Source organism: Mya arenaria, chromosome 3, assembly GCF_026914265.1.
Source record: "Mya arenaria isolate MELC-2E11 chromosome 3, ASM2691426v1".
Lineage (NCBI taxonomy): Eukaryota > Metazoa > Mollusca > Bivalvia > Myida > Myidae > Mya > Mya arenaria.
In genome coordinates, this window is record NC_069124.1 from 14,989,133 (window position 1) to 15,014,047 (window position 24,915).

The window sequence follows — 24,915 nt, forward strand, 5'->3', positions numbered from 1 at the left end:
TAATGGTATGCATTATAATATCACTTGTTTCAGTTTTGCAGAGTTTACACGTGTATTCGGGTTGAAATTGTCTATAAACTAATGCCTTGGTTGCACTTATGGCGTGAATGATTTCCGTGCGTGACTGTGCATTCAACCAAAGAATGGATAGGGCAATAGACTCATGGACGCTTTGGAATCTTCGGAAATCCTCGTCAGAGTTAGTCCTTCATCGCCACTGAGTTTTGTGATACAGTGATAATGTTCGATTGACTATTTGTTTCCACTTACTTTTACTTGGGAATATGGATGTTTTAAGGTACACATTCAAAGACCCAATCAGTTTGTATTTTTGCAAAAGTGAAATTATGTCCGGAATGTAGCCTGTCTGATGTTGAAATCCCTTTGCTATGGATAGGTTCAGTCTATAGTTGAATATTTGACGAGCTAGCAATGAGGTGGGCATAGTACAAAGTTTTTGGAGGAACATGAGTTTACGTTTATGGATGTCGTATTCCATTGTGTACCCAGCCTAGCATGCTTAGGGCCATATCCGTGCGTGTCGATGTCGGTAAATGTTGAATTCGTTTAGCTGCTAGGCGCTTGAATCTTTCTAATCGCAGCATTGATGTAGCGGAAACGTTGGACCATAATTCTACGCCGTACAGTGCTGTGAGTATGCTAACTTTTGTCACGAGAGAGGCTATTGTCAAAGGGTTAACATCGCAATTTTCAATTGATAGTACACTGAAAAGGGAGGAGTATCCTTTTCGTAGACGATTGTAAAAAGTTTCACTGCAACTTAAATTATACCTCAAGTTCACACCGAGGTGTTTAGCAGAGTGTACGCTGACCAGTGTTTGCTGCCCAAATGGTACTGTTGTTTCACGAGGAATGTTTTTCTGGAATATAACGAGTTGGCATTTACTGAAATTAAATTCATAGCCCCATTTGTTGGCGTATTCAAGGACAACAGCGAGTTGATTTTCAAGAGACATTTTGTTCGGGCAAAGTAGAGTTAGATCATCGGCGAGAGTGGGGTTCCCGTAGGGGATATCATGCAGTGTTAAACCATGGCCATTATTTTCAAGGATGTACAGTATTTCATCAATGAAGAGGAGATAACTCCATGTTGATATTATTCCGCCTTGCCGTACACTTTGAAGAACAGGAAAGGTTTCGAATAGGACTCCATTTGCAAGAACACATCCTTTAAGAGATGAATATATATTAACCATCAGCCTCAGGAAAATGCCTTTTAGACCAAGTGATTTCATTTTCATAATTATGGCACTGTGCCGAACGGAATCAAATGCACCCTTGGTGAACGATGTTGTTACGGGCCCGATATGCTTTTGGTATGCATTTTGTTGTTTATTAGGGAAGTCGATGCTACTGTCAGCACACCATGTATTCAAACGGCTATGGATGACATTTTCAAATAGCTTGTATAGCACCGGCAATAAAGAAATAGGTCTGTAGCTACTTGGGGAGGACCTTGGTTTTCCCTCTTTGTGAACTGGGATAATGATAACAAGTTTGCATTCTTCCGGAACGTAAGCGCATTTGATCATTAGCGTGAATAGTCGTGCAATATATGCCCGCAGAGTTTTACCGCCGTATTTTATGTGCTCCGGCGTTACTTTGTCATATCCGGGGGCTTTTCTCATCTTCATTTTTCTAATAGCATTATTTAACTCTTCGATCTGTACGTTTTCTGTCAAACTTGGGTCGAACTCATAGTCATTCGATTGTATGAATGCATTAACTTCTTCATTAACTGAATCTAATTTGTTCAGAAATTCGTTGTCGAAATGTGGTGCACTCTTAGGTTTGAAAGTTTGTGAGTAGTAGTCACGGAAAGCATTTGATATTTGGTGTGGGTGCCTCAATGAGATACCATTTATAGCTAGCTCATTTATTGGATTCGATCTAGAAGTACGTTTCGTCTTTACTAAATACCAAAATAGACGCATGTCGCACTCCGCAGCCTCGTTTAAATCATTATAAAACTTTTTATTGCAATTGTATATAGCAGCCTTTTGGGTGTTGATGAATGCTCGTTTTGCCGATTTGTAACTGACATATAGTGGATTATCACGCTCTCTGGGTTTTCCTGCAGAACACCATTTTTTTCGTTCATCTTTTTGTATCATATGCGCGCATTTTACATCACTAGTCCAATAAGGCTTAGCATGCATGTTATATTTTGACATGGGCAAGTTTGATTCAGCACATTCTAACATTGATCTAATTATATGATCATAGAGTGAGTGTATATCAGTATTACACAACCGTATACTATCAAGACTAAGTTTGCACAGTTTGTTATCAAGAGCGACTGCGTATGAATTAAAATGTTGATCTGTACATTTGTTCCATGCAATTAATAGTTTATCAGGCAAAGTGAAGTGATATAACGGAAAACAGACAGTGGTTTCAATGGGATACAACACAACAATCATCGTTAACAATATAGCTATCAAACACAATATCTAACTGCGATTTACCTAATACAACATAATCTAGAATTCTTTTACTCGGCTTAAATGTGAAGTTCACTCCTCTGTTTATACACTTTGTCAGATAAAAAGTTATTAAATGCAGTTGACCTTCTGTCATTAATATCAGTCAGTTGCACATTAGCATCTCCACATAATATTATAAAACCGTCATTAGAATACATGTCATAAATACTTTGTAGTTCGATTAAGCATTCTATATAATCATCAAATGTATAATTTGCCGATGGTAGATACATGCATAAAACATAGATAGGTGTAACAATAGTGGACTCTACACTTGTTAATTTAATGCCAGTCAAGCGAGTGGATTTAATGTTTCTAAGTTCTTGCACAACAAAAGAGAGAGAGATTTCTTAAACATTATGCTCACACCTCCTTTACCACATTTAGCGTTTAAGTCAACTTGTTCACAGACACAGACATATCTATATGACGCGTGTAGTGTATCTAAAAATGTAACACTGGGTGACTTAAGTTTGTGCTCTGAGATGCATGCAATGTCGATGTCGTAAGTGTCTAGAAGATTACTTATAGAGCCAGCTGACGACATGGCACCTCTTACGTTCCATGTAAGAATATTGCACTTAGTCGGAGTTACATTACTCATATTTACTAGATTGGAAATGACTAAAGTGAGAAAAAATTACATTGTACTATTCATTATTACTTTCATGGTAGTTGTTAGCGTCATTAAACTTATCTTGCTATGCCCTTTCCGAGTACCATCGGCGACAATACATCTTCTTTGGCCAGAACCAGGGGCTTTCTATCGTATCACAGTCACTTTTGTACACAGCATATGTTGATGGAGCATATGTGATTTCGTGTCTAGGTGGAGCAGTTCCAAAGGTCTGGCTTGGCGGTGCATGTGTGACGCCATGTTGTGTCGATGTAAGAATGACGCCTTGAACGTCATTGCTTGGCGGTGCTTTTATGACGTCGGTTCTTGGAAAGTCACCCGGGACATTTCGGACTGGTGTTGTCGGATTGGCGTCATGGTTAGGATGCGCTCGTGTGACATCATTACCAGACTGAGTGAGGATGACGTCATAGTTTGACGGCGAAAATGTACCGCCCTGCTCATGCGGTGCCTGTGTGCCGGTGTTATTCTGGCGGATTACAGGCGGTGTATGAGGTTCACTTGGTTTGGTATAAGAGGCACTTTTGGCATTTTTCTGCGAATGTTTAATATTCCCGTCGGTTTTTCCAACATTTCTGGTGACGCGGACGGGTATAATATTTTCTCTGCCGAGTCCTCGGTTGCTAGCGAATTCGTTTGCTACATTGGTGTTGGCACACGATTGACTGTCTCTCTGTATTGTCGATGAGGTAGAGTTTAGTTGCACCATGTTGTCAACGCCGTTTCGTTGCATGATTGTCTTTGTTATTTGTTCCTGGTTGTTTGCGGGGGGGGCAGCGTTGTTTCCAGGGGCAGGTGTTTGGCCTTGGTTGCTATGGTGATAGGTGGTCAACGTTGCAGGATCGGTCACATGAGCGCTTGTTGGGGTTTTTGGCAAATGCTGCTCATTTTGTCCTATGACGGCCGCGGCATATGAGCGCGGAAAATAAAATGATTCAAGTATGGTCATGCTATTTTCATAGAGGTCATATAGTCAATATCTATTTTCCGTAGACGTACACTTTCATTGTTGCTTTCAGTAAGTGTTTTTCTACATTCTGCTAAATTGTTGGTTAGTTTATCAATTGTTTTCTTCTGAATCTCGTTTTCCTGCTTGAGTATTGTAACGTCTTGCTGTAGAAGCTGAATGGAGGATTTCATAAATGCAAGTTCTTGTTGAACGGTACTCGATAGTTGGGACGTTTCAGCATGAACGCTGTTAGAAGCGTTTTCAAATTTGACTGTTGTGCGTTTTTTTGTGAATATTTCAGCTATTGCTTTCTCGTCTTTATTGTCAATAAATTCCTGTAGAGTGAAGCAGTCTTTGGCATATCGCACACAGCTCTCTTCCACCTTCGTTGAGCGTCGTTGGACAAGGGATCCTTTTGGGCATGTTTCGATTTCTCGGGCTCTTTTCAGAAGAATTGACCTGTACAATACTATGTCACAGTCATTTCTTTTAGTCAGGCAGAGTAACTTTTCCACATACTCAAGCAGTCGTCTAAAGTATAGAAGAACTGCTGATTGCTATGGGGCTGACTATTCATATTAATTGTCTCATTTGCTAGTGTAATATCAATGGGTTCGTGGCAATCATATGTGTCATCATATTCGTCTACGTATTCATTGGCATCATATTCACATGGCGTATGTTGTTTATCTTTGATACGTACAGCGGTAAGGGGCGTAAGTTGATCAGGATCGTGATCGTGATGTTCCGGGAGGTCCACGATTTCGGTTCCGCTATAGGCGAGCAATGCCGAGGGCGCTATCGGAAATCCCGGGATGTAATCCGGTATGTGCCGAAGATCTTCTATTGTTCCGCTTGCCATAATAGCCAGGTAATATAATGGATAATAACCAGGTGTTAGATAATCCGCGAATATACGAATCCGCTTGACAAGTGTTCACCTCTCAAACAGTAAACATATTCCTTTGTTCTAACAAAAATCGTCCAAGACTCACAAGTTCACATTTTTAGATCCAAAGTTATAAGGGCACTACAATCTTTGTAGCAAGAAGCACATTTTGGTATAAAAATCCATGTAAACTGATAGGTATAACCCAGCTTTTTTTTGAATATTTCTAGCAACACAAAAAACACGTCCGATCTGTTAAGTTCACACTTAAAGCAAAAAGTTTAACTTTTAAGTATAACTCAAACGGTTATTTTGACATACCTTAATGTTGAACTGTTCGATGACCATGGGGGCTATATTCTTGCAAAACTCTTTAATTGCTCCCTCAAGCTTCAAACAAAACAAAATATTCTTAAATCGATTTCATTTTACGGCAACAAAGGCGGTTTTTCGGAAACATTTTTCTAAGGGCACATTGCTTGTCCAATGGACTAATTATTTTTCAATATTGGTATACTATTCAATAAACTAATTGTGTTATCTATATATACGTAAATTTCACTCACTGCCTTTTCTTTCCCCTGACAATGTTGCTCGATTGGCTTGTTCCTTCTCACCACGAATGTTTTTGATAATTGTTGCATCTGAACGTCTTGAGTGCGGTTTGTTGTGGCTGCGCTCATACTTGACGCAAACCCTGTCCTTGTCTTAAATACATAACATGTAACATGCACTTTAAATCTGCCGCACATAAATCCCACGTCCGGTCCAATGTCATGAGTATAAAAAGCAGTGTTTAAAATCAAATACCAGTAGTTGTAACTTATTTAGACACATCCAGTTTTGAAAACAGAATGGAAGAAGAAAAATATGCCAATTGTGGTAGTTTGGAGATACAAGGGAAGAAATAGAGAAGCAAAAGGAGGAAAAGAGGAAGAGAGATGGAAGTGGTGGAGAAAGATACAAAAAGACAGAAATACAGTGTTCGTTTGACAGATAGCGAGGGGCATAATGCTCTGACAGGAACAGGATGAATATTAAGAAAGACAGTAAAGTATAGGAATTACATTAGACTGTTTATATAAAAAAATGTGACTTCATTGGAATCCGAACATACATGATTACTTCCAGCGGCTTTCGCCGGAATGTTCAGGGCTGGATTTGTTGTCAATGCTTTCGCTGGTAGCTGGTTAACGGAACTTGGAGTCTGAAGAAGTTTGTATACCTTTCATAATTTACGGCAGTGTCTTTTCCTAGCATTATGCTATTCAAAGATTACTTTTGTTTAGCGAACAGTTTTAATACTTTTTCTTCGAGAAAACATTACTCAAATCAAGCTATGGGAAATTTATATTGTGCTAATAAAATAAATAAGTATTGACTTAACGGAGAATGGAATAATGCAAAGCATTGCTTAATTATGGATTGAATGCCTTATAGTGAATCTGGTATAATGCATTTATAGTAGAAAATAAAGAACAAACATATATCCATCAAGTGTAAACCTGTCCGTCCAATATAGGAGAACCAGCCAAGTCAGGGCTGATGACAAGCTCTGCAACCCTGGCCGACTGTAGCGCCACCCCTTCTTCGCACAGTCTGTTACACTTCTGTAAAAGAGATAATAAATATACGATTTTCCAGCCCAATCTATCCGTCACTTAGAGTCAGGTAGATATATAATTGGTGACCATCTCCGCGATCCTGGCTCACAATAGCGTCGCCCCGTCTTCGCACAGGCCGTTACACTTTTGTGTAAGTAAGGAACGGTATTTTATCCATGTTATCTGTCAGCCTGTTCTATCCCTCACTTATGGCGTGAGACCACAGTTATTTTTACTATATGTTTCATATAGACACTTACCTGGCTTTTGACTTTATACACACCCCAATTAAAAAACAAGGACATGGCATCTCTAGAACAATTCAAGACACAAAATATAATCACAACAAAACACCATGTTGACCATTGACCCGACTGTCAAAATTGAGTTCAAATACATAACCCTTCCGCCAGGGAGTCAATCGGCTACAAACAACTAATTATCAGACTTCCACAAGCTATGATTTTTCCAATATTTACATTGAAAACTATCAATATCTGCAATAGAGTGTCAAATTCAGTCAAGTTCTCTGCAAAAAGAACATTTTTTGCTTCTTTTTCATTCAATTTTAATAAAATATTGATACTTGAACACAAGCACTCTTTGTTTCTGTATTCACATCCGGACAAGTATTAGCACCTGTGGTATTTTCATAAAAAGCAGAAACAGCCATTTCCCTCAAATGTTAAGCCGCAAACCTTTGAAGAGCCATTATTTCCTTATGCATTGGAATAATTTGACCAAGTAAAGTTTTCCTTGTAGCTTTTAATGGTGTCTATAGAACAGCACCACAAAACTGGCCTGCCTACTCTTTTAAGATTTTTTTCTAAGCAAAATAAGGTTTTTCCACTTCATCGGCTTAGTGTTTTATATAAAAAATGACATAGAGCCAAACTGAAATGCCTCAACTTGTCAAAATTTTGCTTTTCTGGTCCACTTATATACAAAGGTAACAGAACTGTCCAGTTTAACACAAGAAATTTAGTGATCATGTGTTAATAGACAGTCTAAACAACACTATATGCCAAATTGTTGGCTTCCGGGACAAATGGCGCAACAAAGGAAATGGCAAAAAACACACCAAAACTTAAAGATTCATGACAACTGCTGGTGTTTTCATGTATGAGGTGGCTACATGATGTAGAAAATGCAGAGATAGCATTATTATGCCCATTTTTAAAAAAAAAATACTTTAAGAATCTGTTTTGAAGGCTAGATTTGGCATTAAATTCAGAGTACAAAGATTTTCAGGACACATTTAATAGAATATATAGTCTTTTGGACATTTTGCAATCAGTTTTTAACAACTCAAAGGTAAATCTCATCTCATTGAGTACCCAGATGCATTTTGCAAGCATTCAAACCAGACATGCTTAGAATTTCTTCTTACTTGGAGATGGTATTCCTTTTTTGAAAATCCTTGCCGAGAGCCGGTATGGAAAACCACACGAGACCACAGTTTTACCAGCACTGGTTCTTGTCCTTGAAAATTCCTCTGTGGCTACAGCAACCAGGCTGGCTATTAAAATAAGCAATAAATTAGGGTTTTAAAAATATTTATACTGTATTAAGGTTGTGTTTTTAATGCATTAAGGGAAAAGGCTCTATTCTTTATGAAAACTGCTCACTTTTTATTTATTTTGCATTGAGAAATGTCAAGTTTTTCAATAAATAAACTGAATAAATGAATGAATTAATGAATATATATGAATGATTGATAGAATGAATTAATGAATTAATGAAAGGTGGCATTATTTCTTTAAAATTGGGATCTCATTGTGTTGCTGTGATTGTTAAAGTATATGTTTTCTTTTCCATAAGCTGAAAATCATATGCACACTAAATAAAACATCATTCTGCATCCTATGTGCAGTAAGTTTTGTTTAATTGCTTATAGAATTTGCAATTATTGTAATGTTTGCTTAAAAGAGCAAACAAAATGTGTGAATAGATGCACAATACAGACCAAAGACTGATACAAGTCAGCAGTTTCATTAGAAAATAATATTATTATCAAAGCCACATCATAAATGATTGACAACATGAAAGAAATTCATTTAGGAATGGAACAAACAGTCTCAATGGGCTTTTATGACCAAACTGTCTCACTCTGTACTTCAGTTTGGATACCATTTTCTAATATATTATCATGAAGTACTTACAAATTACAGCATGTTGGCAAACACCAAGTACAGCTTGGCCTCTGGTGGGCAGCTTGGTGGGGGGGGGGGGATTATTCAACAGACAGTTCCTCCTGGGTCTGCTTCCTATGTTAAAAAAATCCCTCCATTTATACTTTGGAATTGAAAGTGAGGCTTTCATTCATTAGTTACCATCATTTGGAACTATTTCCAAACATTAAATTGAAAGTGAAAGTAGTTTTTTTAAAAAATGTCAAAAATATATAAGAAAATTATATATTATTAATTTATATTATGTAATATAAGATTTTCACATTTCATACTCAAACACCAATATTCTATGGCTAAGCACTGTCAACTGGCCAGATTTCAACCAGATAGCTGTATAAATTAAGAATTTATAACAATTTAAAATAGGCCACCCCTCCAAAAGCTTCCTCTATATCAATTTAAGCAACATTTTTTCAGAAACAGACTTCAAAACTCCTATAGTTCAGCTTCAGGCTATATGCAACACATACTGAAAGTTTGGCAATGATATATCAAACACTAAATGAATGAGACAAGTATTAGCACCTGTGGTATTTTCATTAAAAAGCAGAAACAGCCATTTCCCTCAAATGTTAAGCCGCAAACCTTTGAAGAGCCATTATTTCCTTATGCATTGGAATAATTTGACCAAGTAAAGTTTTCCTTGTAGCTTTTAATGGTGTCTATAGAACAGCACCACAAAACTGGCCTGCCTACTCTTTTAAGATTTTTTTCTAAGCAAAATAAGGTTTTTCCACTTCATCGGCTTAGTGTTTTATATAAAAAATAACATAGAGCCAAACTGAAATGCCTCAACTTGTCAAAATGTTGCTTTTCTGGTCCACTTATATACAAAGGTAACAGAACTGTCCAGTTTAACACAAGAAATTTAGTGATCATGTGTTAATAGACAGTCTAAACAACACTATATGCCAAATTGTTGGCTTCCGGGACAAATGGCGCAACAAAGGAAATGGCAAAAAACACACCAAAACTTAAAGATTCATGACAACTGCTAGTGTTTTCATGTATGAGGTGGCTACATGATGTAGAAAATGCAGAGATAGCATTATTATGCCCATTTTAAAAAAAAAAATTACTTTAAGAATCTGTTTTGAAGGCTAGATTTGGCATTAAATTCAGAGTACAGCACTTCACTATTGTCTATAAGATGCTTATTTACACCTGATTTGCTATAAATCTCACTCAATGGAATCATTTACACACAAACAAGTACTACAGAGTTGACTAACATCTTCATTCTTCTGAAATATTGGATTCAGAGCTGCATCTCCTGGATTCAGATTGCAGGACTACCACCTGGGGAAAAGGCCGCAGCTAACTGGAGCTTATTGGCACATCATGATCTGCAAGCAAGACGCAAAAGCAATGTTTTACACAAATAAAACTATCTGCCACTACTGTTAAAGTTTGAAAAAGGCCTGTAAACACTCATTTGAGGCATACACAACCTTTAATATAGTCATAAATGTGATAAATATGCAGAAAAGTTCATGAATTCAAAGATTTTCAGGACAAATTTAATAGAATATATAGTCTTTTGGACATTTTGCAATCAGTTTTTAACAACTCAAAGGTAAATCTCATCTCATTGAGTACCCAGATGCATTTTGCAAGCATTCAAACCAGACATGCTTAGAATTTCTTCTTACTTGGAGATGGTATTCCTTTCTTGAAAATCCTTGCCGAGAGCCGGTATGGAAAACCACACGAGACCACAGTTTTACCAGCACTGGTTCTTGTCCTTGAAAATTCCTCTGTGGCTACAGCAACCAGGCTGGCTATTAAAATAAGCAATAAATTAGGGTTTTAAAAACATTTATACTGTATTAAGGTTGTGTTTTTAATGCATTAAGGGAAAAGGCTCTATTCTTTATGAAAACTGCTCACTTTTTATTTATTTTGCATTGAGAAATGTCAAGTTTTTCAATGAATAAACTGAATAAATGAATGAATTAATGAATATATATGAATGATTGATAGAATGAATTAATGAATTAATGAAAGGTGGCATTATTTCTTTAAAATTGGGATCTCATTGTGTTGCTGTGATTGTTAAAGTATATGTTTTCTTTTCCATAAGCTGAAAATCATATGCACACTAAATAAAACATCATTCTGCATCCTATGTGCAGTAAGTTTTGTTTAATTGCTTATAGAATTTGCAATTATTGTAATGTTTGCTTAAAAGAGCAAACAAAATGTGTGAATAGATGCACAATACAGACCAAAGACTGATACAAGTCAGCAGTTTCATTAGAAAATAATATTATTATCAAAGCCACATCAGAAATGATTGACAACATGAAAGAAATTCATTTAGGAATGGAACAAACAGTCTCAATGGGCTTTTATGACCAAACTGTCTCTTTTGTACTTCAGTTTGGAAACCATTTTTTAATATATTATCTTGAAGTACTTACAAATTACAGCATGTTGGCAAACACCAAGTACAGCTTGCCTCTGGTGGGCAGCTTGGTGGGGGGGGGGGGGTTCTTCAACAGACAGTTCCTCCTGGGTCTGCTTCCTATGTTAAAAAAATCCCTCCATTTATACTTTGGAATTAAAAGTGAGGCTTTCATTCATTAGTTACCATCATTTGGAACTATTTCCAAACATTAAATTGAAAGTGAAAGTAGTTTTTTTTAAAAATGTCAAAAATATATAAGAAAATTATATATTATTAATTTATATTATGTAATATATGATTTTCACATTTCATACTCAAACACCAATATTCTATGGCTAAGCACTGTCAACTGGCCAAATTTCAACCAGATAGCTGTATAAATTAAGAATTTATAACAATTTAAAATAGGCCACCCCTCCAAAAGCTTCCTCTATATCAAAGCAACATTTTTTCAGAAACAGACTTCAAAACTCCTATAGTTCAGCTTCAGGCTATATGCAACACATACTGAAAGTTTGGCAATGATATATCAAACACTAAATGAATGAGACAAGTATTAGCACCTGTGGTATTTTCATAAAAAGCAGAAACAGCCATTTCCCTCAAATGTTAAGCCGCAAACCTTTGAAGAGCCATTATTTCCTTATGCATTGGAATAATTTGACCAAGTAAAGTTTTCCTTGTAGCTTTTAATGGTGTCTATAGAACAGCACCACAAAACTGGCCTGCCTACTCTTTTAAGATTTTTTTCTAAGCAAAATAAGGTTTTTCCACTTCATCGGCTTAGTGTTTTATATAAAAAATGACATAGAGCCAAACTGAAATGCCTCAACTTGTCAAAATTTTGCTTTTCTGGTCCACTTATATACAAAGGTAACAGAACTGTCCAGTTTAACACAAGAAATTTAGTGATCATGTGTTAATAGACAGTCTAAACAACACTATATGCCAAATTGTTGGCTTCCGGGACAAATGGCGCAACAAAGGAAATGGCAAAAAACACACCAAAACTTAAAGATTCATGACAACTGCTAGTGTTTTCATGTATGAGGTGGCTACATGATGTAGAAAATGCAGAGATAGCATTATTATGCCCATTTTTAAAAAAAAAATACTTTAAGAATCTGTTTTGAAAGCTAGATTTGGCATTAAATTTAGAGTACAGCACTTCACTATTGTCTATAAGATGCTTATTTACACCTGATTTGCTATAAATCTCACTCAATGGAATCATTTACACACAAACAAGTACTACAGAGTTGACTAACATCTTCATTCTTCTGAAATATTGGATTCAGAGCTGCATCTCCTGGATTCAGATTGCAGGACTACCACCTGGGGAAAAGGTCGCAGCTAACTGGAGCTTATTGGCACATCATGATCTGCAAGCAAGACACAAAAGCAATGTTTTACACAAATAAAACTATCTGCCACTACTGTTAAAGTTTGAAAAAGGCCTGTAAACACTCATTTGAGGCATACACAACCTTTAATATAGTCATAAATGTGATAAATATGCAAAAAAGTTCATGAATTCAAAGATTTTCAGGACAAATTTAATAGAAAATATAGTCTTTTGGACATTTTGCAATCAGTTTTTAACAACTCAAAGGTAAATCTCATCTCATTGAGTACCCAGATGCATTTTGCAAGCATTCAAACCAGACATGCTTAGAATTTCTTCTTACTTGGGGATGGTATTCCTTTCTTGAAAATCCTTGCCGAGAGCCGGTATGGAAAACCACACGAGACAACAGTTTTACCAGCACTGGTTCTTGTCCTTGAAAATTCCTCTGTGGCTACAGCAACCAGGCTGGCTATTAAAATAAGCAATAAATTAGGGTTTTTTAAACATTTATACTGTATTAAGGTTGTGTTTTTTAATGCATTAAGGGAAAAGGCTCTATTCTTTATGAAAACTGCTCACTTTTTATTTATTTTGCATTGAGAAATGTCAAGTTTTTCAATGAATAAACTGAATAAATGAATGAATTAATGAATATATATGAATGATTGATAGAATGAATTAATGAATTAATGAAAGGTGGCATTATTTCTTTAAAATTGGGATCTCATTGTGTTGCTGTGATTGTTAAAGTATATGTTTTCTTGTCCATAAGCTGAAAATCATATGCACACTAAATAAAACATCATTCTGCATCCTATGTGCAGTAAGTTTTGTTTAATTGCTTATAGAATTTGCAATTATTGTAATGTTTGCTTAAAAGAGCAAACAAAATGTGTGAATAGATGCACAATACAGACCAAAGACTGATACAAGTCAGCAGTTTCATTAGAAAATAATATTATTATCAAAGCCACATCAGAAATGATTGACAACATGAAAGAAATTCATTTAGGAATGGAACAAACAGTCTCAATGGGCTTTTATGACCAAACTGTCTCACTTTGTACTTCAGTTTGGATACTATTTTCTAATATATTATCTTGAAGTACTTACAAATTACAGCATGTTGGCAAACACCAAGTACAGCTTGGCCTCTGGTGGGCAGCTTGGTGGGGGGGTGGGTTCTTCAACAGACAGTTCCTCCTGGGTCTGCTTCCTATGTTAAAAAAATCCCTCCATTTATACTTTGGAATTGAAAGTGAGGCTTTCATTCATTAGTTACCATCATTTGGAACTATTTCCAAACATTAAATTGCATTATTATGCCCATTTTTAAAAAAAAAATACTTTAAGAATCTGTTTTGAAGGCTAGATTTGGCATTAAATTCAGAGTACAGCACTTCACTATTGTCTTTAAGATGCTTATTTACACCTGATTTGCTATAAATCTCACTCAATGGAATCATTTACACACAAACAAGTACTACAGAGTTGACTAACATCTTCATTCTTCTGAAATATTGGATTCAGAGCTGCATCTCCTGGATTCAGATTGCAGGACTACCACCTGGGGAAAAGGCCGCAGCTAACTGGAGCTTATTGGCACATCATGATCTGCAAGCAAGACACAAAAGCAATGTTTTACACAAATAAAACTATCTGCCACTACTGTTAAAGTTTGAAAAAGGCCTGTAAACACTCATTTGAGGCATACACAACCTTTAATATAGTCATAAATGTGATAAATATGCAGAAAAGTTCATGAATTCAAAGATTTTCAGGACAAATTTAATAGAATATATAGTCTTTTGGACATTTTGCAATCAGTTTTTAACAACTCAAAGGTAAATCTCATCTCATTGAGTACCCAGATGCATTTTGCAAGCATTCAAACCAGACATGCTTAGAATTTCTTCTTACTTGGAGATGGTATTCCTTTCTTGAAAATCCTTGCCGAGAGCCGGTATGGAAAACCACACGAGACCACAGTTTTACCAGCACTGGTTCTTGTCCTTGAAAATTCCTCTGTGGCTACAGCAACCAGGCTGGCTATTAAAATAAGCAATAAATTAGGGTTTTAAAACATTTATACTGTATTAAGGTTGTGTTTTTAATGCATTAAGGGAAAAGGCTCTATTCTTTATGAAAACTGCTCACTTTTTATTTATTTTGCATTGAGAAATGTCAAGTTTTTCAATGAATAAACTGAATAAATGAATGAATTAATGAATATATATGAATGATTGATAGAATGAATTAATGAATTAATGAAAGGTGGCATTATTTCTTTAAAATTGGGATCTCATTGTGTTGCTGTGATTGTTAAAGTATATGTTTTCTTTTCCATAAGCTGAAAATCATATGCACACTAAATAAAACATCATTCTGCATCCTATGTGCAGTAAGTTTTGTTTAATTGCTTATAGAATTTGCAATTATTGTAATGTTTGCTTAAAAGAGCAAACAAAATGTGTGAATAGATGCACAATACAGACCAAAGACTGATACAAGTCAGCAGTTTCATTAGAAAATAATATTATTATCAAAGCCACATCAGAAATGATTGACAACATGAAAGAAATTCATTTAGGAATGGAACAAACAGTCTCAATGGGCTTTTATGACCAAACTGTCTCACTTTGTACTTCAGTTTGGATACCATTTTCTAATATATTATCTTGAAGTACTTACAAATTACAGCATGTTGGCAAACACCAAGTACAGCTTGGCCTCTGGTGGGCAGCTTGGTGGGGGGGGGGGGGGGGTTCTTCAACAGACAGTTCCTCCTGGGTCTGCTTCCTATGTTAAAAAAATCCCTCCATTTATACTTTGGAATTGAAAGTGAGGCTTTCATTCATTAGTTACCATCATTTGGAACTATTTCCAAACATTAAATTGAAAGTGAAAGTAGTTTTTTTTAAAAATGTCAAAAATATATAAGAAAATTATATATTATTAATTTATATTATGTAATATAAGATTTTCACATTTCATACTCAAACACCAATATTCTATGGCTAAGCACTGTCAACTGGCCAAATTTCAACCAGATAGCTGTACAAATTAAGAATTTATATCAATTTGAAATAGGCCACCCCTCCAAAAGCTTCCTCTATATCAAAGCAACATTTTTTCAGAAACAGACTTCAAAACTCCTATAGTTCAGCTTCAGGCTATATGCAACACATACTGAAAGTTTGGCAATGATATATCAAACACTAAATGAATGAGACAAGTATTAGCACCTGTGGTATTTTCATAAAAAGCAGAAACAGCCATTTCCCTCAAATGTTAAGCCGCAAACCTTTGAAGAGCCATTATTTCCTTATGCATTGGAATAATTTGACCAAGTAAAGTTTTCCTTGTAGCTTTTAATGGTGTCTATAGAACAGCACCACAAAACTGGCCTGCCTACTCTTTTAAGATTTTTTTCTAAGCAAAATAAGGTTTTTCCACTTCATCGGCTTAGTGTTTTATATAAAAAATGACATAGAGCCAAACTGAAATGCCTCAACTTGTCAAAATTTTGCTTTTCTGGTCCACTTATATACAAAGGTAACAGAACTGTCCAGTTTAACACAAGAAATTTAGTGATCATGTGTTAATAGACAGTCTAAACAACACTATATGCCAAATTGTTGGCTTCCGGGACAAATGGCGCAACAAAGGAAATGGCAAAAAACACACCAAAACTTAAAGATTCATGACAACTGCTGGTGTTTTCATGTATGAGGTGGCTACATGATGTAGAAAATGCAGAGATAGCATTATTATGCCCATTTTTAAAAAAAAAATACTTTAAGAATCTGTTTTGAAGGCTAGATTTGGCATTAAATTCAGAGTACAAAGATTTTCAGGACAAATTTAATAGAATATATAGTCTTTTGGACATTTTGCAATCAGTTTTTAACAACTCAAAGGTAAATCTCATCTCATTGAGTACCCAGATGCATTTTGCAAGCATTCAAACCAGACATGCTTAGAATTTCTTCTTACTTGGAGATGGTATTCCTTTCTTGAAAATCCTTGCCGAGAGCCGGTATGGAAAACCACACGAGACCACAGTTTTACCAGCACTGGTTCTTGTCCTTGAAAATTCCTCTGTGGCTACAGCAACCAGGCTGGCTATTAAAATAAGCAATAAATTAGGGTTTTAAAAATATTTATACTGTATTAAGGTTGTGTTTTTAATGCATTAAGGGAAAAGGCTCTATTCTTTATGAAAACTGCTCACTTTTTATTTATTTTGCATTGAGAAATGTCAAGTTTTTCAATAAATAAACTGAATAAATGAATGAATTAATGAATATATATGAATGATTGATAGAATGAATTAATGAATTAATGAAAGGTGGCATTATTTCTTTAAAATTGGGATCTCATTGTGTTGCTGTGATTGTTAAAGTATATGTTTTCTTTTCCATAAGCTGAAAATCATATGCACACTAAATAAAACATCATTCTGCATCCTATGTGCAGTAAGTTTTGTTTAATTGCTTATAGAATTTGCAATTATTGTAATGTTTGCTTAAAAGAGCAAACAAAATGTGTGAATAGATGCACAATACAGACCAAAGACTGATACAAGTCAGCAGTTTCATTAGAAAATAATATTATTATCAAAGCCACATCAGAAATGATTGACAACATGAAAGAAATTCATTTAGGAATGGAACAAACAGTCTCAATGGGCTTTTATGACCAAACTGTCTCACTCTGTACTTCAGTTTGGATACCATTTTCTAATATATTATCATGAAGTACTTACAAATTACAGCATGTTGGCAAACACCAAGTACAGCTTGGCCTCTGGTGGGCAGCTTGGTGGCTGGTGGGGGGGGGATTATTCAACAGACAGTTCCTCCTGGGTCTGCTTCCTATGTTAAAAAAATCCCTCCATTTATACTTTGGAATTGAAAGTGAGGCTTTCATTCATTAGTTACCATCATTTGGAACTATTTCCAAACATTAAATTGAAAGTGAAAGTAGTTTTTTTAAAAAATGTCAAAAATATATAAGAAAATTATATATTATTAATTTATATTATGTAATATAAGATTTTCACATTTCATACTCAAACACCAATATTCTATGGCTAAGCACTGTCAACTGGCCAGATTTCAACCAGATAGCTGTATAAATTAAGAATTTATAACAATTTAAAATAGGCCACCCCTCCAAAAGCTTCCTCTATATCAATTTAAGCAACATTTTTTCAGAAACAGACTTCAAAACTCCTATAGTTCAGCTTCAGGCTATATGCAACACATACTGAAAGTTTGGCAATGATATATCAAACACTAAATGAATGAGACAAGTATTAGCACCTGTGGTATTTTCATTAAAAAGCAGAAACAGCCATTTCCCTCAAATGTTAAGCCGCAAACCTTTGAAGAGCCATTATTTCCTTATGCATTGGAATAATTTGACCAAGTAAAGTTTTCCTTGTAGCTTTTAATGGTGTCTATAGAACAGCACCACAAAACTGGCCTGCCTACTCTTTTAAGATTTTTTTCTAAGCAAAATAAGGTTTTTCCACTTCATCGGCTTAGTGTTTTATATAAAAAATGAACATAGAGCCAAACTGAAATGCCTCAACTTGTCAAAGTGTTGCTTTTCTGGTCCACTTATATACAAAGGTAACAGAACTGTCCAGTTTAACACAAGAAATTTAGTGATCATGTGTTAATAGACAGTCTAAACAACACTATATGCCAAATTGTTGGCTTCCGGGACAAATGGCGCAACAAAGGAAATGGCAAAAAACACACCAAAACTTAAAGATTCATGACAACTGCTAGTGTTTTCATGTATGAGGTGGCTACATGATGTAGAAAATGCAGAGATAGCATTATTATGCCCATTTTTAAAAAAAAAATTACTTTAAGAATCTGTTTTGAAGGCTAGATTTGGCATTAAATTCAGAGTACAGCACTTCACTATTGTCTATAAGATGCTTATTTACACCTGATTTGCTATAAATCTCACTCAATGGAATCATTTACACACAAACAAGTACTACAGAGTTGACTAACATCTTCATTCTTCTGAAATATTGGATTCAGAGCTGCATCTCCTGGATTCAGATTGCAGGACTACCACCTGGGGAAAAGGCCGCAGCTAACTGGAGCTTATTGGCACATCATGATCTGCAAGCAAGACACAAAAGCAATGTTTTACACAAATAAAACTATCTGCAACTACTGTTAAAGTTTGAAAAAGGCCTGTAAACACTCATTTGAGGCATACACAACCTTTAATATAGTCATAAATGTGATAAATATGCAGAAAAGTTCATGAATTCAAAGATTTTCAGGACAAATTTAATAGAATATATAGTCTTTTGGACATTTTGCAATCAGTTTTTAACAACTCAAAGGTAAATCTCATCTCATTGAGTACCCAGATGCATTTTGCAAGCATTCAAACCAGACATGCTTAGAATTTCTTCTTACTTGGAGATGGTATTCCTTTCTTGAAAATCCTTGCCGAGAGCCGGTATGGAAAACCACACGAGACCACAGTTTTACCAGCACTGGTTCTTGTCCTTGAAAATTCCTCTGTGGCTACAGCAACCAGGCTGGCTATTAAAATAAGCAATAAATTAGGGTTTTTAAAACATTTATACTGTATTAAGGTTGTGTTTTTAATGCATTAAGGGAAAAGGCTCTATTCTTTATGAAAACTGCTCACTTTTTATTTATTTTGCATTGAGAAATGTCAAGTTTTTCAATGAATAAACTGAATAAATGAATGAATTAATGAATATATATGAATGATTGATAGAATGAATTAATGAATTAATGAAAGGTGGCATTATTTCTTTAAAATTGGGATCTCATTGTGTTGCTGTGATTGTTAAAGTATATGTTTTCTTGTCCATAAGCTGAAAATCATATGCACACTAAATAAAACATCATTCTGCATCCTATGTGCAGTAAGTTTTGTTTAATTGCTTATAGAATTTGCAATTATTGTAATGTTTGCTTAAAAGAGCAAACAAAATGTGTGAATAGATGCACAATACAGACCAAAGACTGATACAAGTCAGCAGTTTCATTAGAAAATAATATTATTATCAAAGCCACATCAGAAATGATTGACAACATGAAAGAAATTCATTTAGGAATGGAACAAACAGTCTCAATGGGCTTTTATGACCAAACTGTCTCACTTTTGTACTTCAGTTTGGAATACCATTTTCTAATATATTATCTTGAAGTACTTACAAATTACAGCATGTTGGCAAACACCAAGTACAGCTTGGCCTCTGGTGGGCAGCTTGGTGGCTGGGGGGGGGGGGGGTTCTTCAACAGACAGTTCCTCCTGGGTCTGCTTCCTATGTTAAAAAAATCCCTCCATTTATACTTTGGAATTGAAAGTGAGGCTTTCATTCATTAGTTACCATCATTTGGAACTATTTCCAAACATTAAATTGAAAGTGAAAGTAGTTTTTTTTAAAAATGTCAAAAATATATAAGAAAATTATATATTATTAATTTATATTATGTAATATAAGATTTTCACATTTCATACTCAAACACCAATATTCTATGGCTAAGCACTGTCAACTGGCCAAATTTCAACCAGATAGCTGTATAAATTAAGAATTTATAACAATTTAAAATAGGCCACCCCTCCAAAAGCTTCCTCTATATTAAGCAACATTTTTTCAGAAACAGACTTCAAAACTCCTATAGTTCAGCTTCAGGCTATATGCAACACATACTGAAAGTTTGGCAATGATATATCAAACACTAAATGAATGAGACAAGTATTAGCACCTGTGGTATTTTCATAAAAAGCAGAAACAGCCATTTCCCTCAAATGTTAAGCCGCAAACCTTTGAAGAGCCATTATTTCCTTATGCATTGGAATAATTTGACCAAGTAAAGTTTTCCTTGTAGCTTTTAATGGTGTCTATAGAACAGCACCACAAAACTGGCCTGCCTACTCTTTTAAGATTTTTTTCTAAGCAAAATAAGGTTTTTCCACTTCATCGGCTTAGTGTTTTATATAAAAAATGACATAGAGCCAAACTGAAATGCCTCAACTTGTCAAAATTTTGCTTTTCTGGTCCACTTATATACAAAGGTAACAGAACTGTCCAGTTTAACACAAGAAATTTAGTGATCATGTGTTAATAGACAGTCTAAACAACACTATATGCCAAATTGTTGGCTTCCGGGACAAATGGCGCAACAAAGGAAATGGCAAAAAACACACCAAAACTTAAAGATTCATGACAACTGCTAGTGTTTTCATGTATGAGGTGGCTACATGATGTAGAAAATGCAGAGATAGCATTATTATGCCCATTTTTAAAAAAAAATTACTTTAAGAATCTGTTTTGAAGGCTAGATTTGGCATTAAATTCAGAGTACAGCACTTCACTATTGTCTATAAGATGCTTATTTACACCTGATTTGCTATAAATCTCACTCAATGGAATCATTTACACACAAACAAGTACTACAGAGTTGACTAACATCTTCATTCTTCTGAAATATTGGATTCAGAGCTGCATCTCCTGGATTCAGATTGCAGGACTACCACCTGGGGAAAAGGCCGCAGCTAACTGGAGCTTATTGGCACATCATGATCTGCAAGCAAGACACAAAAGCAATGTTTTACACAAATAAAACTATCTGCCACTACTGTTAAAGTTTGAAAAAGGCCTGTAAGCACTCATTTGAGGCATACACAACCTTTAATATAGTCATAAATGTGATAAATATGCAGAAAAGTTCATGAATTCAAAGATTTTCAGGACAAATTTAATAGAATATATAGTCTTTTGGACATTTTGCAATCAGTTTTTAACAACTCAAAGGTAAATCTCATCTCATTGAGTACCCAGATGCATTTTGCAAGCATTCAAACCAGACATGCTTAGAATTTCTTCTTACTTGGAGATGGTATTCCTTTCTTGAAAATCCTTGCCGAGAGCCGCTATGGAAAACCACACGAGACCACAGTTTTACCAGCACTGGTTCTTGTCCTTGAAAATTCCTCTGTGGCTACAGCAACCAGGCTGGCTATTAAAATAAGCAATAAATTAGGGTTTTTTAAACATTTATACTGTATTAAGGTTGTGTTTTTTAATGCATTAAGGGAAAAGGCTCTATTCTTTATGAAAACTGCTCACTTTTTATTTATTTTGCATTGAGAAATGTCAAGTTTTTCAATGAATAAACTGAATAAATGAATGAATTAATGAATATATACGAATGATTGATAGAATGAATTAATGAATTAATGAAAGGTGGCATTATTTCTTTAAAATTGGGATCTCATTGTGTTGCTGTGATTGTTAAAGTATATGTTTTCTTGTCCATAAGCTGAAAATCATATGCACACTAAATAAAACATCATTCTGCATCCTATGTGCAGTAAGTTTTGTTTAATTGCTTATAGAATTTGCAATTATTGTAATGTTTGCTTAAAAGAGCAAACAAAATATGTGAATAGATGCACAATACAGACCAAAGACTGATACAAGTCAGCAGTTTCATTAGAAAATAATATTATTATCAAAGCCACATCAGAAATGATTGACAACATGAAAGAAATTCATTTAGGAATGGAACAAACAGTCTCAATGGGCTTTTATGACCAAACTGTCTCACTTTGTACTTCAGTTTGGATACCATTTTCTAATATATTATCTTGAAGTACTTACAAATTACAGCATGTTGCCAAACACCAAGTACAGCTTGGCCTCTGGTGGGCAGCTTGGTGGCTGGTGGGGGGGGGGGTTCTTCAACAGACAGTTCCTCCTGGGTCTGCTTCCTATGTTAAAAAAATCCCTCCATTTATACTTTGGAATTGAAAGTGAGGCTTTCATTCATTAGTTACCATCATTTGGAACTATTTCCAAACATTAAATTGAAAGTGAAAGTAGTTTTTTTTAAAAATGTCAAAAATATATAAGAAAATTATATATTATTAATTTATATTATGTAATATAAGATTTTCACATTTCATACTCAAACACCAATATTCTATGGCTAAGCACTGTCAACTGGCCAAATTTCAACCAGATAGCTGTATAAATTAAGAATTTATAATCAATTTGAAAATAGGCCACCCCTCCAAAAGCTTCCTCTATATCAAAGCAACATTTTTTCAGAAACAGACTTCAAAACTCCTATAGTTCAGCTTCAGGCTATATGCAACACATACTGAAAGTTTGGCAATGATATATCAAACACTAAATGAATGAGACAAGTATTAGCACCTGTGGTATTTTCATAAAAAGCAGAAACAGCCATTTCCCTCAAATGTTAAGCCGCAAACCTTTGAAGAGCCATTATTTCCTTATGCATTGGAATAATTTGACCAAGTAAAGTTTTCCTTGTAGCTTTTAATGGTGTCTATAGAACAGCACCACAAAACTGGCCTGCCTACTCTTTTAAGATTTTTTTCTAAGCAAAATAAGGTTTTTCCACTTCATCGGCTTAGTGTTTTATATAAAAAATGACATAGAGCCAAACTGAAATGCCTCAACTTGTCAAAATTTTGCTTTTCTGGTCCACTTATATACAAAGGTAACAGAACTGTCCAGTTTAACACAAGAAACTTAGTGATCATGTGTTAATAGACAGTCTAAACAACACTATATGCCAAATTGTTGGCTTCCGGGACAAATGGCGCAACAAAGGAAATGGCAAAAAAACACACCAAAACTTAAAGATTCATGACAACTGCTGGTGTTTTCATGTATGAGGTGGCTACATGATGTAGAAAATGCAGAGATAGCATTATTATGCCCATTTTTACAAAAAAAATACTTTAAGAATCTGTTTTGAAGGCTAGATTTGGCATTAAATTCAGAGTACAAAGATTTTCAGGACAAATTTAAAAGAATATATAGTCTTTTGGACATTTTGCAATCAGTTTTTAACAACTCAAAGGTAAATCTCATCTCATTGAGTACCCAGATGCATTTTGCAAGCATTCAAACCAGACATGCTTAGAATTTCTTCTTACTTGGAGATGGTATTCCTTTCTTGAAAATCCTTGCCGAGAGCCGCTATGGAAAACCACACGAGACCACAGTTTTACCAGCACTGGTTCTTGTCCTTGAAAATTCCTCTGTGGCTACAGCAACCAGGCTGGCTATTAAAATAAGCAATAAATTAGGGTTTTTAAAACATTTATACTGTATTAAGGTTGTGTTTTTTAATGCATTAAGGGAAAAGGCTCTATTCTTTATGAAAACTGCTCACTTTTTATTTATTTTGCATTGAGAAATGTCAAGTTTTTCAATGAAATAAACTGAATAAATGAATGAATTAATGAATATATATGAATGATTGATAGAATGAATTAATGAATTAATGAAAGGTGGCATTATTTCTTTAAAATTGGGATCTCATTGTGTTGCTGTGATTGTTAAAGTATATGTTTTCTTGTCCATAAGCTGAAAATCATATGCACACTAAATAAAACATCATTCTGCATCCTATGTGCAGTAAGTTTTGTTTAATTGCTTATAGAATTTGCAATTATTGTAATGTTTGCTTAAAAGAGCAAACAAAATGTGTGAATAGATGCACAATACAGACCAAAGACTGATACAAGTCAGCAGTTTCATTAGAAAATAATATTATTATCAAAGCCACATCAGAAATGATTGACAACATGAAAGAAATTCATTTAGGAATGGAACAAACAGTCTCAATGGGCTTTTATGACCAAACTGTCTCACTTTGTACTTCAGTTTGAATACCATTTTCTAATATATTATCTTGAAGTACTTACAAATTACAGCATGTTGGCAAACACCAAGTACAGCTTGGCCTCTGGTGGGCAGCTTGGTGGCTTGGTGGGGGGGGGGGGGTTCTTCAACAGACAGTTCCTCCTGGGTCTGCTTCCTATGTTAAAAAAAATCCTCCATTTATACTTTGGAATTGAAAGTGAGGCTTTCATTCATTAGTTACCATCATTTGGAACTATTTCCAAACATTAAATTGAAAGTGAAAGTAGTTTTTTTTAAAAATGTCAAAAATATATAAGAAAATTATTATTAATTATTTATATTATGTAATATAAGATTTTCACATTTCATACTCAACACCAATATTCTATGGCTAAGCACTGTCAACTGGCCAAATTTCAACCAGATAGCTGTATAAATTAAGAATTATAACAATTTAAAATAGGCCACCCCTCCAAAAGCTTCCTCTATATTTAAGCAACATTTTTTCAGAAACAGACTTCAAAACTCCTATAGTTCAGCTTCAGGCTATATGCAACACATACTGAAAGTTTGGCAATGATATATCAAACACTAAATGAATGAGACAAGTATTAGCACCTGTGGTATTTTCATAAAAAGCAGAAACAGCCATTTCCTCAAATGTTAAGCCGCAAA

General features: G+C 34.9%; 1 protein-coding gene and 1 long non-coding RNA gene across 2 annotated transcripts in view; both read right to left on the reverse strand.

Annotated features, from left to right (window-relative positions):
* Positions 1-24,915, reverse strand: part of LOC128227708 (heat shock 70 kDa protein 12A-like) — a 44,029-nt gene that overhangs the window by 17,337 nt on the left and 1,777 nt on the right. The gene's annotated exons all lie outside the window — the stretch shown is intronic.
* On the reverse strand, positions 13,666-21,580 carry LOC128227709 (uncharacterized). The gene is made up of 9 exons (XR_008259847.1): positions 21,446-21,580; positions 21,026-21,139; positions 19,766-19,875; positions 18,992-19,120; positions 18,572-18,685; positions 15,228-15,335; positions 14,457-14,585; positions 14,037-14,150; positions 13,666-13,752 (listed from the first exon to the last, which is right to left on the reverse strand). It is a non-coding gene; the product is annotated as an uncharacterized LOC128227709 (long non-coding RNA).